The sequence below is a fragment of the Podarcis gaigeae genome (genome assembly GCF_964106915.1).
Source record: "Podarcis gaigeae genome assembly, chromosome: 16".
NCBI classification, from domain to species: Eukaryota; Metazoa; Chordata; class Lepidosauria; order Squamata; family Lacertidae; genus Podarcis; species Podarcis gaigeae.
Window position 1 is genome coordinate 29,148,238 of NC_139693.1, and position 13,555 is coordinate 29,161,792.

Consider the following 13,555-nt stretch of genomic DNA (forward strand, 5'->3'; position numbering starts at 1 on the left):
TGGTTAGAGCACGGTGCTGGTAACATCAAGGTTGCAGGTTCGATCCCCATACAGGACAACAGCATACCATCTCTTCCAACTCTTTAAATTCTATGATTCTGTGAAGGTTAAATTTGGACACTCTGCGTACGAGGGCTTTGCAGGAATCGGCAAATGGGTCCTGCCAAACGAAACCAAGGTGAAGCTGGAGGGTTGGGGTTCGAGAAAACGCTCCCATCCCACGATAAAAAAATTGCACTGGGACTGAAGCTGCCTTAAAACTTCAGCAATGGAGCAGAGGTTTCCCTTCTGCTGTATTGACTTCCCTTTCCCCTCTCCGGCTTTCAGAACAGCTTAGAGCCCCTGTACCGCTCCTTCTTTCCCAAAGTAGGAAAGTCCGGCATTGCGGTGTGTTTGCCCAGCGTCTAGGGTGAATACAAAGAAGGCACTGAGACTCCTCCGTTCCATTTGCGGAAGGAATGAGCTGTACTTACGGGCATCCTGTTGAATCTGCTGAGGAGCAGAGATGAAGGAGACTGGTTTGTCAGGACCGGCGTGGTTTAACCGCTCAAGAGTGTGTTGCCTAAGATAGAAGGAGACTGTCGAAAGCATAGTCTCGATTTCTGGAGGCGGGGATAGGCGTGGCCTGAGCAAACCTAGGCGCTTCTTTGCACAGTCATCTGGACTCTATAAGGAAGTAGCTAGAGAAGGCTTTGCCTTAGCCTTCACGGCCGGCTGGGGCTGATGGGAGATGTAGTCCAAAACATCTGGATTCTAAGCAAGGTTTTCAAAAGGGCTCACAAATAAAAAGGAAATGGGTTAATTGACTGCTGGGGTAGCTCAGTTGGTAAAGCATGGGGCTCTTAATCTCAAGGTCAGAAGTTTGAGTCCTATGTTGGGTAGAAGATTACTGCATTGCAGGGGGTTGGACTAGATGACCCTCATGGTCCCTTCCAACTCTACAATTATACCATAGTAAGAGCTTTGTAAGAGTAAGAAGGGACGTGGGTGGTGCTGTGGGTTAAATCACAGAGCCTAGGACTTGCCGATCAGAAGGTCGGCAGTTCAAATCCCTGCAACAGGGTGAGCTCCTGTTGCTCGGTCCCTGCTCCTGCCAACCTAGCAGTTCGAAAGCACGTCAAAGTGCAAGTAGATAAATAGGTACCACTCCGGTGGAAAGGTAAACGGCGTTTCTGCGCACTGCTCTGGTTCGCCAGAAGCGGCTTAGTCGTGCTGGCCACATGACCCGGAAGCTGTACGCCGGCTCCCTCGGCCAATAAAGTGAGATGAGCGCCGCAACCCCAGAGTCGGTCACAAATGGACCTAATGGTCAGGGGTCCCTTTACCTTTAAGAGCTTTTAAAAAATAATAATCCAGATTTTAAAAACCGAAAGAGCAAAATGCCAGGGAAGGGTAGCAGCTCAGTGACACAACATCTGCTTGGAATTGCTGGTTTATTTATTAAATTTGTCTACTGCCCCCTACGTCTGCAGATCTTGGGGGAGTTAATGATAATAAAATCACAGTATAAAAACCACAACATGCATAATAAAAATAAGAACAAACCTCAAAATCCCCCCTCCCACAACACATTTTAAAAACAAATTGGACGTCAATCTGCCAAAGGCTCAGTTAAAAAGGAATGTTTTTGCCTGGCGTCTAAAGGTGTATAATGACGATGCCTGGTGAACTTCCCTGGGGAGAGCATTACACAGACAGGGAGCTACTGTAGAAAAGGCATGCTGCTGTGTTGACGTCTTGTGGAGGAGGCACACGAAGAAGAGCCTCAGACGATGTTCACAGGGTCCAGAGAGGTTCATATGGACAGAGGTGGTCCTGAGCAGTTTAAGGCTTTATAGCCCAAAACCAATACAGTGGACGCTCGGGTTGCAAACGTGATCCGTGCGCGATGCATGTTCGCTACCCGCAGCGGAACACACGGTTGCGATTTGGCGCCTCTGTGCATAGTGCAATTTAGCACGTCTGCACATGCGCGGCTGCCGAAACCCGGAAGTAACCCGTTCTGGTACTTCCAGGTTTCGGCGCGTTCGTAACCTGAAAAAACGCAACTTGAAGTGTCTGTAACCAGAGGTATGACTGTACTTTGAACTGGGCCTAGAAACTAATTGGTAGCCGGTGCAATTGGGCCAGGATCAGTGTAATATGCTCAAACCTTCTTGTAACCTGGCAGCTATATTTTGCACCAGCTGAAATTTCCGAACCACCTTCAGACGTGTAACACATTGCAGTAATCTAACCTAGAGGTTACCAGAGCATAGGCAACAGTAGTTAGGCTATCCCTGTCCAGATAGAGGCATAGCTAGGCAACCAGCCAAAGGTGATGGAAGGCACTCTGGGCCAATGAGACCACCTGAGCCTCAAGCAAAGGATTCACTCCCAAGCTATGAACCTGCTCCTTCAGAGGAAGTGCAATCCACCAAGAGCAGGCCATCCAGTCTAGGGAACCATCCACTAGCAGTGCCTCAGTCATACCTGGACTGAGTTTCAGTTTGTTGGCTCTCATCCATTCTATTATCGAGGCAAGACACCGGTCCAGCACTTCCACTGCCTCACCTGCAGGTGTAAAGAAAAAGTAGAGCTCTCTGTGTCATCAGCATATTGCTGGCAAGGCACTCCAAAACGCCGGATAACCCCACTCAGAAGTTTCATGTAGATGTTGAACAACATACTGCAGTGGTGTCCAAGAGGGCCAGATTTGATGAAGTGAAGGGCCGTGAGGGCCGACCAAAGTTGTTGACCTTTTTTTTAGGATTGAAGTTTTGAAGTTCACAATTTTCTACCCCCAGGAAATAAACTGCCACAAGGGCCGGATTAGGCCCGCGAAACGGACTTTGGACATCCCTAGCCCAATCGCCTTCTAAATCCAGCCTGTGGATGGTCCGGGAATCAGTGTGTTTTTACATGAGTAGAATGTGTCCTTTTATTTAAAATGCATCTCTGGGTTACAGTGGTATCTCGGGTTACAGGCGCTTCAGGTTACAGACTCCGCTAACTCAGAAATAGTACCTTGGGTTAATAACTTTGCTTCAGGATGAGAACAGAAATTGTGTGGCGGCAGCGGGAAGCCCCATTAGCTAAAGTGGTACCTCAGGTTAAGAACAGTTTCAGGTTAAAAACGGACTTCCAGAAAACATTAAGTTCTTAACCTGAGGTACCACTGTATTCGTGGGGCCTGTCTGGTGTTTTTACATGAGTAGATTTTGTGCTTTTATTTAAAATGCATCCCTAGGTTATTTGGGGGGCATAGGAATTTGTTCCTTTTCCCCCTCAAAATATAATCCAGTCCCCCACAAGGTCTGAGGGACAGTGGACCGGCCCCCTGCTGAAAAGGTTTGCTGCGCTCTGGCATAGGGGATAAAACTGAACCCTGAGGAACTCCACACTGAAGTCTCCACGGGGCTGAAGAGCGCTCCCCAAACATCACCTTTTGGAAATGTCTGTACAAGTAGAACCAGAGCCTCCACAAAGCGATGCCATCTACCCCTAACTCAGACAAAAATGCCATGGTTGACGGTATCAAAATCATAGAATCAGAATCATAGAATCATAGAATCAGAATCATAGAATCATAGAGTTGGAAGAGACCACAAGGGCCATCGAGTTCAACCCCCTGCCAAGCAGGAAACACCATCAGAGCACTCCTGACATATGGTTGTCAAGCCTCTGCTTAAAGACCTCCAAAGAAGGAGACTCCACCACACTCCTTGGCAGCAAATTCCACTGTCGAACAGCTCTTACTGTCAGGAAGTTCTTCCTAATGTTTAGGTGGAATCTTCTTTCTTGTAGTTTGGATCCATTGCTCCGTGTCCGCTTCTCTGGAACAGCAGAAAACAACCTTTCTCCCTCCTCTATGTGACATCCTTTTATATATTTGAACATGGCTATCATATCACCCCTTAACCTCCTCTTCTCCAGGCTAAACATGCCCAGCTCCCTTAGTCATTCCTCATAAGGCATCGTTTCCAGGCCTTTGACCATTTTGGTTGCCCTCCTCTGGACACGTTCCAGTTTGTCAGTGTCCTTCTTGAACTGTGGTGCCCAGAACTGGACACAGTACTCCAGGTGAGGTCTGACCAGAGCAGAATACAGTGGCACTATTACTTCCCTTGATCTAGATGCTATACTCCTATTGATGCAGCCCAGAATTGCATTGGCTTTTTTAGCTGCCGAGTCACACTGTTGGCTCATGTCAAGTTTGTGGTCAACCAAGACTCCTAGATCCTTTTCACATGTACTGCTCTCAAGCCAGGTGTCACCCATCTTGTATTTGTGCCTCTCATTTTTTTTGCCCAAGTGCAATACTTTACATTTCTCCCTGTTAAAATTCATCTTGTTTGTTTTGGCCCAGTTCTCTAATCTGTCAAGGTCGTTTTGAAGTGTGATCCTGTCCTCTGGGGTGTTAGCCACCCCTCCCAGTTTGGTGTCATCTGCAAATTTGATCAGGATGCCCTTGAATCCATCATCCAAGTCGTTGATAAAGATGTTGAATAAGACCGGGTCCAAGACAGAACCCTGTGGCACCCCACTAGTCACTCTTCTCCAGGATGAAGAGGAACCATTGATGAGCACCCTTTGGGTTCGGTCAGTCAGCCAGTTACAAATCCACTGAGTGGTAGCATAGTCAAGACCGCATTTTACCAGCTTCTTTACAAGAATATCATGGGGCACCTTGTCAAATGGCTTGCTGAAATCAAGGTAGGCTACATCCACTGCGAAATTGAGGACAATGAATGGGGATATATTCCCCGCAACAGAGGTCATCATACACGGCAACCAAAGCAGTTTCTGTTGCCAAAACTGGGCCTAAACCCTGATTGATGCATGGAAAAGGTTCAAGGTGCAACCTCTAATGGCATCTTCAGGTAGAGAAATCCTGGAGAGCTGCTGCCAGTCCGTGTAAGCAGTACTGAGCTAGATGTACTCAACAAGTCTGAATCAGTGTAAGGCAGTTTCCTATTTTTCTTGTTGTTGTTGTTTAGTCGTGTCCAACTCTTGGTGACCCCCTGGACCAGAGCACACCAGGCACTCCTGTCTTCCACTGCCTCCCACAGTTTGGTCAAATTCATGCTGGTAGCTTCAAGAACACTGTCCAACCGTCTCGTCCTCTGTCGTCCCCTTCTCCTTGTGCCCTCCATCTTTCCCAACATCAGGGTCTTTTCCAGGGAGTCTTCTCTTCTCATGAAGTGGCCAAAGTATTGGAGCCTCAGCTTCAGGATCTGTCCTTCCAGTGAGCACTCAGGGCTGATTTCCTAAAGAATGGATAGGTTTGATCTTCTTGCAGTCCATGGGACTCTCAAGAGTCTCCTCCAGCACCATAATTCAAAAGCATCAGTTCTCCGGCAATCAGCCTTCTTTATGGTCCAGCTCTCACTTCCATATATCACTACTGGGAAAACCATGGCTTTAACTATACGGACCTTTGTTGGCAAGGTGATGTCTCTGCTTTTTAAGATGCTGTCTATATTATTATTTTTCTTACAGAAGGCCAAAAAAAAAGTTTCCAGGCACAATTCAAGGTTTAAAGCCCTAAATCAGGGGGCTGGAAACAAAGACAGCCCTCGCACTTTTTGAAATACACCGTTTCAGAAAATGAATTCGTAGCATAACAAACACACTGAGATAAATTGAGTGACTGGAATGAATAGGATGCCATTCAAACCTAGAATGAAAGTGATCACTAATGTGGTTTTTTTAAGGTGACTTTTCCCCAAGAAGCTCATGCGCTTATGTCAAGAGGTCTTTGGCCATGCTAAAATTAGTATGCTAATCGTTTTCAGCGCTGTCACTTCCCCGCCCCCCAAAAACACCATGCCTCAGAATATATCCTATCTCAATAAAAAAATAAATTTCCAAGTAAAAGCTTTGAATTTGCTTGACTAATAACACTTGAAGCTCCTTAAATGGGCTTTGTTGATTTGAAATATTCAGCTCCAATTCTTTTCGCTACTGGAAAAACTTCTGAGATTTACACAGCACATAAAATTCACATGGTGTTAATTTAATTGAACTTTTTGTAAGTTTTATTTACTACATGCAAGTCAGACATCCTAAATCAGGTCTTAATTGATTTAGTTGCGGGGGGCAGGGCGGGCGGATTCTGGAAAATGAACCAGCATCTATTTTCTCTCTCTTTCTCTGTCTGCAAATTGAAGATAATGCTTTTTTACCTCTGAGAAACTGGGCTTGGATCCACAAATGTTTTGCCGTAATATAATCATTTAGTCTTTAAGGTAGTAACAAAAACCTTATTTTACTGTACCAAAAATCGAACACCGTCTGTGATTTATTTGCTGGGGCGATTCCAGGCCAGCACACCCAATTTCCTTACCATCATTATCAAAAGACGTTTTATATATTTGTATAGAGCTTTAATTCTATCAAGGTTTAATTGTTTTTTAACGGTTGCTCCCCCCACCCCCGGCTGTTCATAGTGGTTCTTATTGCCACCTGTGAGCTGCCTTGAGTCCCGTGGGGGGGGGGGGGAGGCATTGTATAAATGAACATATGATTAAAAATAACAGCCACCAGAAGGTCCGAGGGCAGTTCCCAGCAACACAAAATAAAAGCAGTTTAAAACCAATTGCAATCTCACAACTGATGTGCAATGCCTATGTATACAGATAGATCTATAGATCTACAGCGCTCAAGTGTCAGAGCGTGATCATTACCTCTCCCAGGTGATGGTAAACAAGGAAAAAGATCGACCTCCCTATTTCAGTTCCCCTGCTGGCCCCGATCCTCCGAGGCACTCCTCCTAAGCTCACCGGCCTCTCCACCCGCAAATCTTTCCGCAGCATTCCTCTGTCCCCAAACGCAGGGCGCCATCGCAGATCGATGAGATCCCACCTTCTTCCTTTGCCCCCAAGGCGATCCGCTTCTCCTTCACACCTCCAGGCGCCTGATCCATATTTTGCAACGCTCAGCCTGGGAATCCTTTAATGTCCCCGGCGCGAATTGCTCCCAGCCCAGCCTAATGCAACGGTGCGATCCTGCGCGCTCCAGAGAGAGGGAAGCCCCAATGTTTGCAGCGGGGCTTTTTTTTTTTTTTTTTTTTTTTTTGCAGCACCTCAGAAGGGATCCTGCAAGAAGTCGCAGCTATTTGGCCAGCCCACCCCCGCAGCGACACCCCCCACCCCAAGAAGGGCAGGATCTGCAAGCGTGTGTGTGTGTGTGTGTGTGTGTGTGCCCCCTAGATATATATATATTTATTTTTGCAAAGGTCCAAGGAAGGGCAAGGGAGAAGGGCCCGCTGGTCTCCCGTGTCCCCCCCCCCCCCCGCCTGGAGATCCGAATCTCCCTCGCAGCGGACCCCACAGGGGACTGCAAAGCTAGGGCGAGGACCCCCCCCCCACCGCCCCACCACACTCCTAATCGCCGCCCACGTGTCCCAGGCTAACAGGAAGGGGGATCTCTCGCACTCACCCATGGTGGAACAATTGCAGCAACAGCAGCATCCATGATCCGCTTCCAGCAGCAGGAAGCTATTTGCAACCTGGGAGGGGAAAAGAATCGACTTGGTCGGAACGGGGCGGCAGCGCCCCCTGACGGCACAAAGGGGGGACGCGTTGGGATTTAAGGTGGATTTTTTTTTTCTTCTGGGGGGGGGGGAGAGGCAGGCAGCTGGAATTAGTTTAAGGACCCCATCTCCAGCGCCCGTTCGGAGCACGAGGCTCCCTCCCCATCTCCAACCCCCAAATAAATCCTGGGAACTGTAGTTCGCCCCTGCCAACGTGCTACAGCTCCCAGCACCCTTAGCTGTTGTTGTTTAGTCGTTTAGTCGTGTCCGGCTCTTTGTGACCCCCTGGACCAGAGCACGCCAGGCACTCCTGTCTTCCACTGCCTACTGCAGTTTGGTCAAACTCATGCTGGTAGCTTCGAGAACACTGTCCAACCATCTCATCCTCTGTCGTCCCCTTCTCCTTGTGCCCTCCATCTTTCCCAACATCAGGGTCTTTTCCAGGGAGTCTTCTCTTCTCATGAGGTGGCCAAAGTATTGGAGCCTCAGCTTCAGGATCTGTCCTTCCAGTGAGCACTCAGGGCTGGTTTCCTTCAGAATGGAGAGGTTTGATCTTCTTGCAGTCCATGGGACTCTCAAGTGTCTCCTCCAGCACCATAATTCAAAACCATCAATTCCTCGGCAATCAGCCTTCTTCATGGTCCAGCTCTCACTTCCATACATGACTAGTGGGAAAACCATAACTTTAACCATATGCACCTTTGTTGGCAAGGTGATGTCTCTGCTTTTTAAGATGCTGTCTAGGTTTGTCATTGCTTTTCTCCCAAGAAGAAGGGGTCTTTTAATTTCATGACTGCTGTCACCATCAGCTAACTAACCCAAATATTTGCTTCCAGCGTGGTGTAAGAGCCAGCTCCAAGGGGCCGAGCTCCTTTCTCCTCCTCCCCATAAAATATTTGAGGGGGCTGCCCCCCCAAGTTGATGGGAATTGCCATTCAAATGGTGTGTGTTCCACATCATGTGATCGGTTATGCGGTTACCTCCCCCCATATTTTATTCAAGTCGGCACCCCTGCAGTGTGGTGTAGTGGTTAGAGTGTTGGAGGCCAAGGTTCTAGTCCACATGAAGCCGCTGGGTGACCTTGGGCCAGGGGAAGGTGAGATATAAATGTACAAAATACAATACAATAGGAGCTTCAGGGAGTTCTAGAAGTGCCTTTACGGCCTGCTCCTTTCATCACTGTTATCAGAGCCAAAGAATTCCCAAGGTTCTTTGTCAGAAGTCATGTGCACTAGGTAAAGGTAAAGGGACCCCTGACCATTAGGTCCAGTCGTGGACAACTCTGGGGTTGCGGTGCTCATCTCGCTTTATTGGCCGAGGGAGCCGGCGTACCGTTTCCAGGTCATGTGGCCAGCATGACTAAGCCGCTTCTGGCGGACCAGAGCAGCACACGGAAATGCCGTTTACCTTCCCGCCGGAGTGGTACCTATTTATCTACTTGCACTTTGACGTGCTTTTGAACTGCTAGGTTGGCAGGAGCAGGGACCGAGCAACAGGAGCTCACCCCGTCGCGTGATTTGAACTACCAGCCTTCTGATCGACAAGTCCTAGACTCTGTGGTTTAACTCACAGCACCCCCTGCGTCCCCATAACATCACTGTTATCGGAGCCAAAGAATTCCCAAGGTTCTTCGTCAGAAGTCCTGTGCACTGACTGGACTTTAAATTTGTGGTGTGGATTTGCCTATTAGTTTATATTTTTATCCTCCTGACTGTATGTGGTGTAGCTGTGGAAGGGAGCATAGCTCAGCGGTAGATAGACAATAGTGAACTGGGTGCAGCGATGGTTTGACTCCATATATAACAGCTTCTTATGGTTTAACCCCATCTTTAGTCTTCATAACAACCTTGCAAGGCAGGCAAAAGGCAGAGACCAGCCCAGAACCACCTCCATCCCAAATTGCCTGACACAGGACGCGTCTGCACTACACATTTAAAGCAGTATCGTACCACTTTAAAACTTTAAAACAGTCAAGGCTTCCCCTAAAGAACCTGGGAAACACAGTTACAGATAGGTAGCCGTGTTGGTCTGCCATAGTCAAAACAAAATAAAAAAAATTCCTTCCAGTAGCACCTTAAAGACCAACTAACTTAGTTGGTCTTTAAGGTGCTACTGGAAGGAATTTTTTTTATTTTGTTTTGACTGGGAAACACAGTTTGTTTAGGGCACTGACACTTTCTTGGAGAACCCTATTCCTGCACGGAGCTACAGTTATCAGAGGGGTTTAACAATCAGTCCTTCTTTCCAGGGAAAAAGTGCCATCTGTCTCCCTAGAACAGGCGGGCCCTACAAACACATGTGGCCCTCAGCTTACTTTTATGTGGCCCCCACCCCAAATTTTTGTTGTCATTTGTTTATTGAGTCATTTCATATTGGGGCCACCTGACAAGGTGCTCTGCACAGCTGCATAGAAGAAAAACGTTTCACACGTGATAGTATGAAATGGCACAAGTTCAGAACAATTAAGATTCCATACCAGCTTGGGAGAATGTTTACGGTCCGATCCAACAAGGTTCTGCCTAGAGATACTGGATATTCAATCTGCAGAAGAGTATTCTACAAAGGTGAGTCTTTGAAGAGGGTGTATGAGGAATATTTGTTAGATAAAATGTCAATTTGGCCGCTTGGTGGGCTAGAACAGATGTTGTGCTTGCATGTTCACCTGAGAGGGTACCAGTGCGATGTCTCAGGTTTACGCCCTGAGAATTGGTGCCCAGGAGGTGAGGATATTAATAGGCATGATTTTAAACTGTTTTTATATGCAACAACAGTGGCAAGAGTATTGTTAGCCCAGAAATGGAAGCAAGAAGAAATTCCGACGGAAGAAGAATGGCAGACAAAATTAATGGACTACGCAGAATTAGATAAAATGACAGGAAGGATTCGAAACCTGCAGAACCAGAGATTCACAGAAGATTGGAAGAAATATACAAACTATTTGAAGAGCAATTGTAATCAACAAATTACACTAGTAGGACTACAGGAAGTTTTGTCAGGAGAAATATATGAAATATTGCAAAGTAGAGAAAGAATAGAGATATTAGTTATGAGATTTAAATGTAATAGTGAAAGTAAGAAATGTATATTAATTGATTAGATTGGAAAATTTTCAGATGTGATTGATGGAAGTAAAAAAACGGTATAAGATATGAAAGTGTTTAATTATTGTTGAAATGATATGTTGAAAGCTAATAAAAATTTATATATAAAAAAAGAGAATCAGTGCCCAGGACTCATACAATGGAGCGCTTCTTCGTGGTGTCTTCTCAATTATTCTCCATCTTGCTGAACACAGCAATCGCTCCCTTTCCCCAGTTTTTAAAAGTCATCCGCTGAAAGTAAATAGTTTAGGCTTTCTGAAAAAAACAATCTAGCCTTCCTTTGCCTGCCAGCTGGGTTGGGACATGGGCAAAAAAAAGAAAGGGTAAAGGTAAAGGATACCCTATGGGGTGCAGCACTCATCTCACTTCAGACTGAGAAAGCCGGCGTTTGTCCACAGACAGCTTTTTGGGTCATGTGGCCAGCAGGACTAAACCTCTTCTGGCACAACGGGACACCGTGATGGAAACCAGAGCGCACAGAAACACCGTTTACCTTCCCGTCACTGTGGTACCTATTTATCTACTTGCACTGGTGTGCTTTTGAATTGCTAAGTTGGCAGGAGCTGGGACAGAGCAACGGGAGCTCACCCCGTCACACTGATTTGAACCACCAACCTTCCGATCAGCAAGCCCAAGAGGCTCCGTGGTTTAGACCACAGTGCCACCAGAGCCACATGAAAGGGAGCATCAGAGAGAAAATGGGACAGAAGAAAGAGGGAGGGGAAATGGCCACGTCACAACAACCCTGCGAGGTAGGTTAGGCTGAGAGGCAGTGGCTAACTGCCCCAAGTTGTCCCCCATGAATTTCATGGCTGGGTGGGGATTTGAACCCCCTACTGGAAGCGGGTGGCACTGTGGGTTAAACCACACAGCCTAGGACTTGCCGATCAGAAGGTCAGCGGTTTGAATCCTTGCAAGGGGTGAGCTCCCGTTGCTCATTCCCTGCTCCTGCCAACCTAGCAATTCGAAACCATGTCAAAGTGCAAGTAGATAAATAGGTACAGCTCCAGCGGGAAGATAAACAGCGTTTCCGTGTGCTGCTCTGGTTCGCCAGAAGCAGCTTAGTCATGCTGGCCACATGACCGGGAAGCTGTACGCCGGCTCCCTCAGCCAGTAAAGCGAGATGAGTGCCGCAACCCAGAGTCAGCCACGACTGGACCTAATGGTCAGGGGTCCCTTTACCTTTACCTTACTGCTCAGCTCAACATCCAGATTTGCATTGTTCTCATATCGTCCTGTAGATGGCAGCAGCCACACATCAGGCTACCTGTGGTTCTGAGGACAGCGGTCGAGACCTGAACTGCTCTCTCTAGTCCTCTCCCTCCACCAAAGGGCCCCTGGAGGGTTTCATCCTGCACGCACACCCCAGGAAGAATGCCACTGCAAAGGGAGCTTCAACTATCAGCCAGAAAAGGAGCAATGGTCTGGATGTTGCCTACTCCCCTTCCTATCAGAATTGCCTTTTTTGCCAATGTAGACAGGTCCGGTGAGGACAACCTGTGAGCATCAGGGGTGTTGATGGACCACAACTCTCATACCCTTGAGCACTGGCTGGGGCTGATGAGAGTTGAGAGTCCAGTGACATCTGGGAGGGGTGTGCTTCTCTCTTGCTGTTAAATATAATAATATAAAATTAGAACAGAGCCTACCTCTATAAATACATCTGGCAGAAAACTCTTATCTACCTGTAAACAGACATCTCTTGCAGAAAAATGGCAAGGGGGTTGTGGAGGGGCATGGTCAGTGGTCAGAAATGATGGGGACTGGACTCCAGCAACATTTGCTTAGTTATTTATGTTTATTTTATATAAAAGGTAAAGGATCCCTGGACGATTAAGTCCAATCAAAGGTGACTATGTGGTTGCGGCACTCATCTCACTTTCAGGCAGAGGGAGCTGGCGTCTGTCCACAGACAGCTTTCCGGGTCATGTGGCCAGCAGGACTAAACCACTTCTGGCGCAATGGAACACCGTGGCGGAAACCAGAACGCATGGAAATGCTGTTTACCTTCCTGCCACAGCGGTACCTATTTATCTACTTGCACTGGCTTGCTTTCGAACTGCTAGGTTAGCAGAAACTGGGACAGAGCAACGGGAGCTCATCCTGTCACAGGGATTCAAACTGCTGATCTTCCAATCGGCAAGCTCAAGAGGCCCAGTGGTTCAGACCACAGCACCACCTGCGTCCCTAGGTTATTTTATATACCACTTTTCATCAAAGTGGTCGCCAATCTCCCTGCTATTCTCTCCCACGACCAAACACATTATCAACTTCCTAGAGTTTCCCCTTCCTACTCCATGTGCTCTGGATACATCCAAATCCAGGATTGTGATGTGGCAGGACAACTCCTCCAATGGGGGTTGCGTGATGACAGCCTTGCATTTGTATGTATACAGGAAGATAAGCACCGTTGCAATAAAAGGAAAAGACAAGTTGTCTGTTTTACAATAATCTTTTGCTACTCCATCTAACTCCCCACTGGGCAAGGTGGTCCTTCAGACGTTGAGGGAGGGACTACTATGGGAGCTGGAAGGGGGCAATTCCACAAACGTCTCCTCCCCACTTCCAACTCTGTTATTGTCTCCGAATGGTCACTGTGAGACACAGGGGCTGCATTAGACTGGCCTTTGACTAGATCCAGAGGGGCTCCTCCAACATTCTTATGAAATTAGGGCCGCAAGAACATAGCAGGCTGGCTTATGCTACTGGTTCACTGATTGGCAGCAGTTATCCAGGGTTTCAGCCAGGGGCCTTTCCCAGTCCTATCAGAAGTTGCTGGAGACCTTCGACATGCAAACAGATGCTCTACTGTTGAGCTACCACGTCTTCTCTCCTTGGCAACATTGGTCCATTTAGCTCAGCATTGTCTCCACTGACTGGCAGCTATGGCCCTTCCCCACAACTGAGCCACTAGGGGATGCTGGGAAGACAACCGTCT

At 47.5% G+C, this 13,555-nt stretch overlaps 1 protein-coding gene across 3 annotated transcripts in view; it reads right to left on the reverse strand.

Moving 5' to 3' along the window:
* YDJC (YdjC chitooligosaccharide deacetylase homolog) overlaps window positions 1–7,531 on the reverse strand; it is a 28,367-nt gene extending 20,836 nt beyond the window's left edge. The window contains exon 1 of one of the 3 annotated variants that reach the window (XM_083717607.1): window positions 7,423–7,531. The gene's annotated coding sequence lies outside the window, so the exon portion shown is untranslated. Of the gene's footprint in view, window positions 1–473; window positions 771–6,668; window positions 6,996–7,422 lie in introns of those variants that run through there. The other 2 variants (XM_083717609.1, XM_083717608.1) reach the window with 2 other exon arrangements.
* Window positions 7,532–13,555: the final 6,024 nt, after the last annotated feature.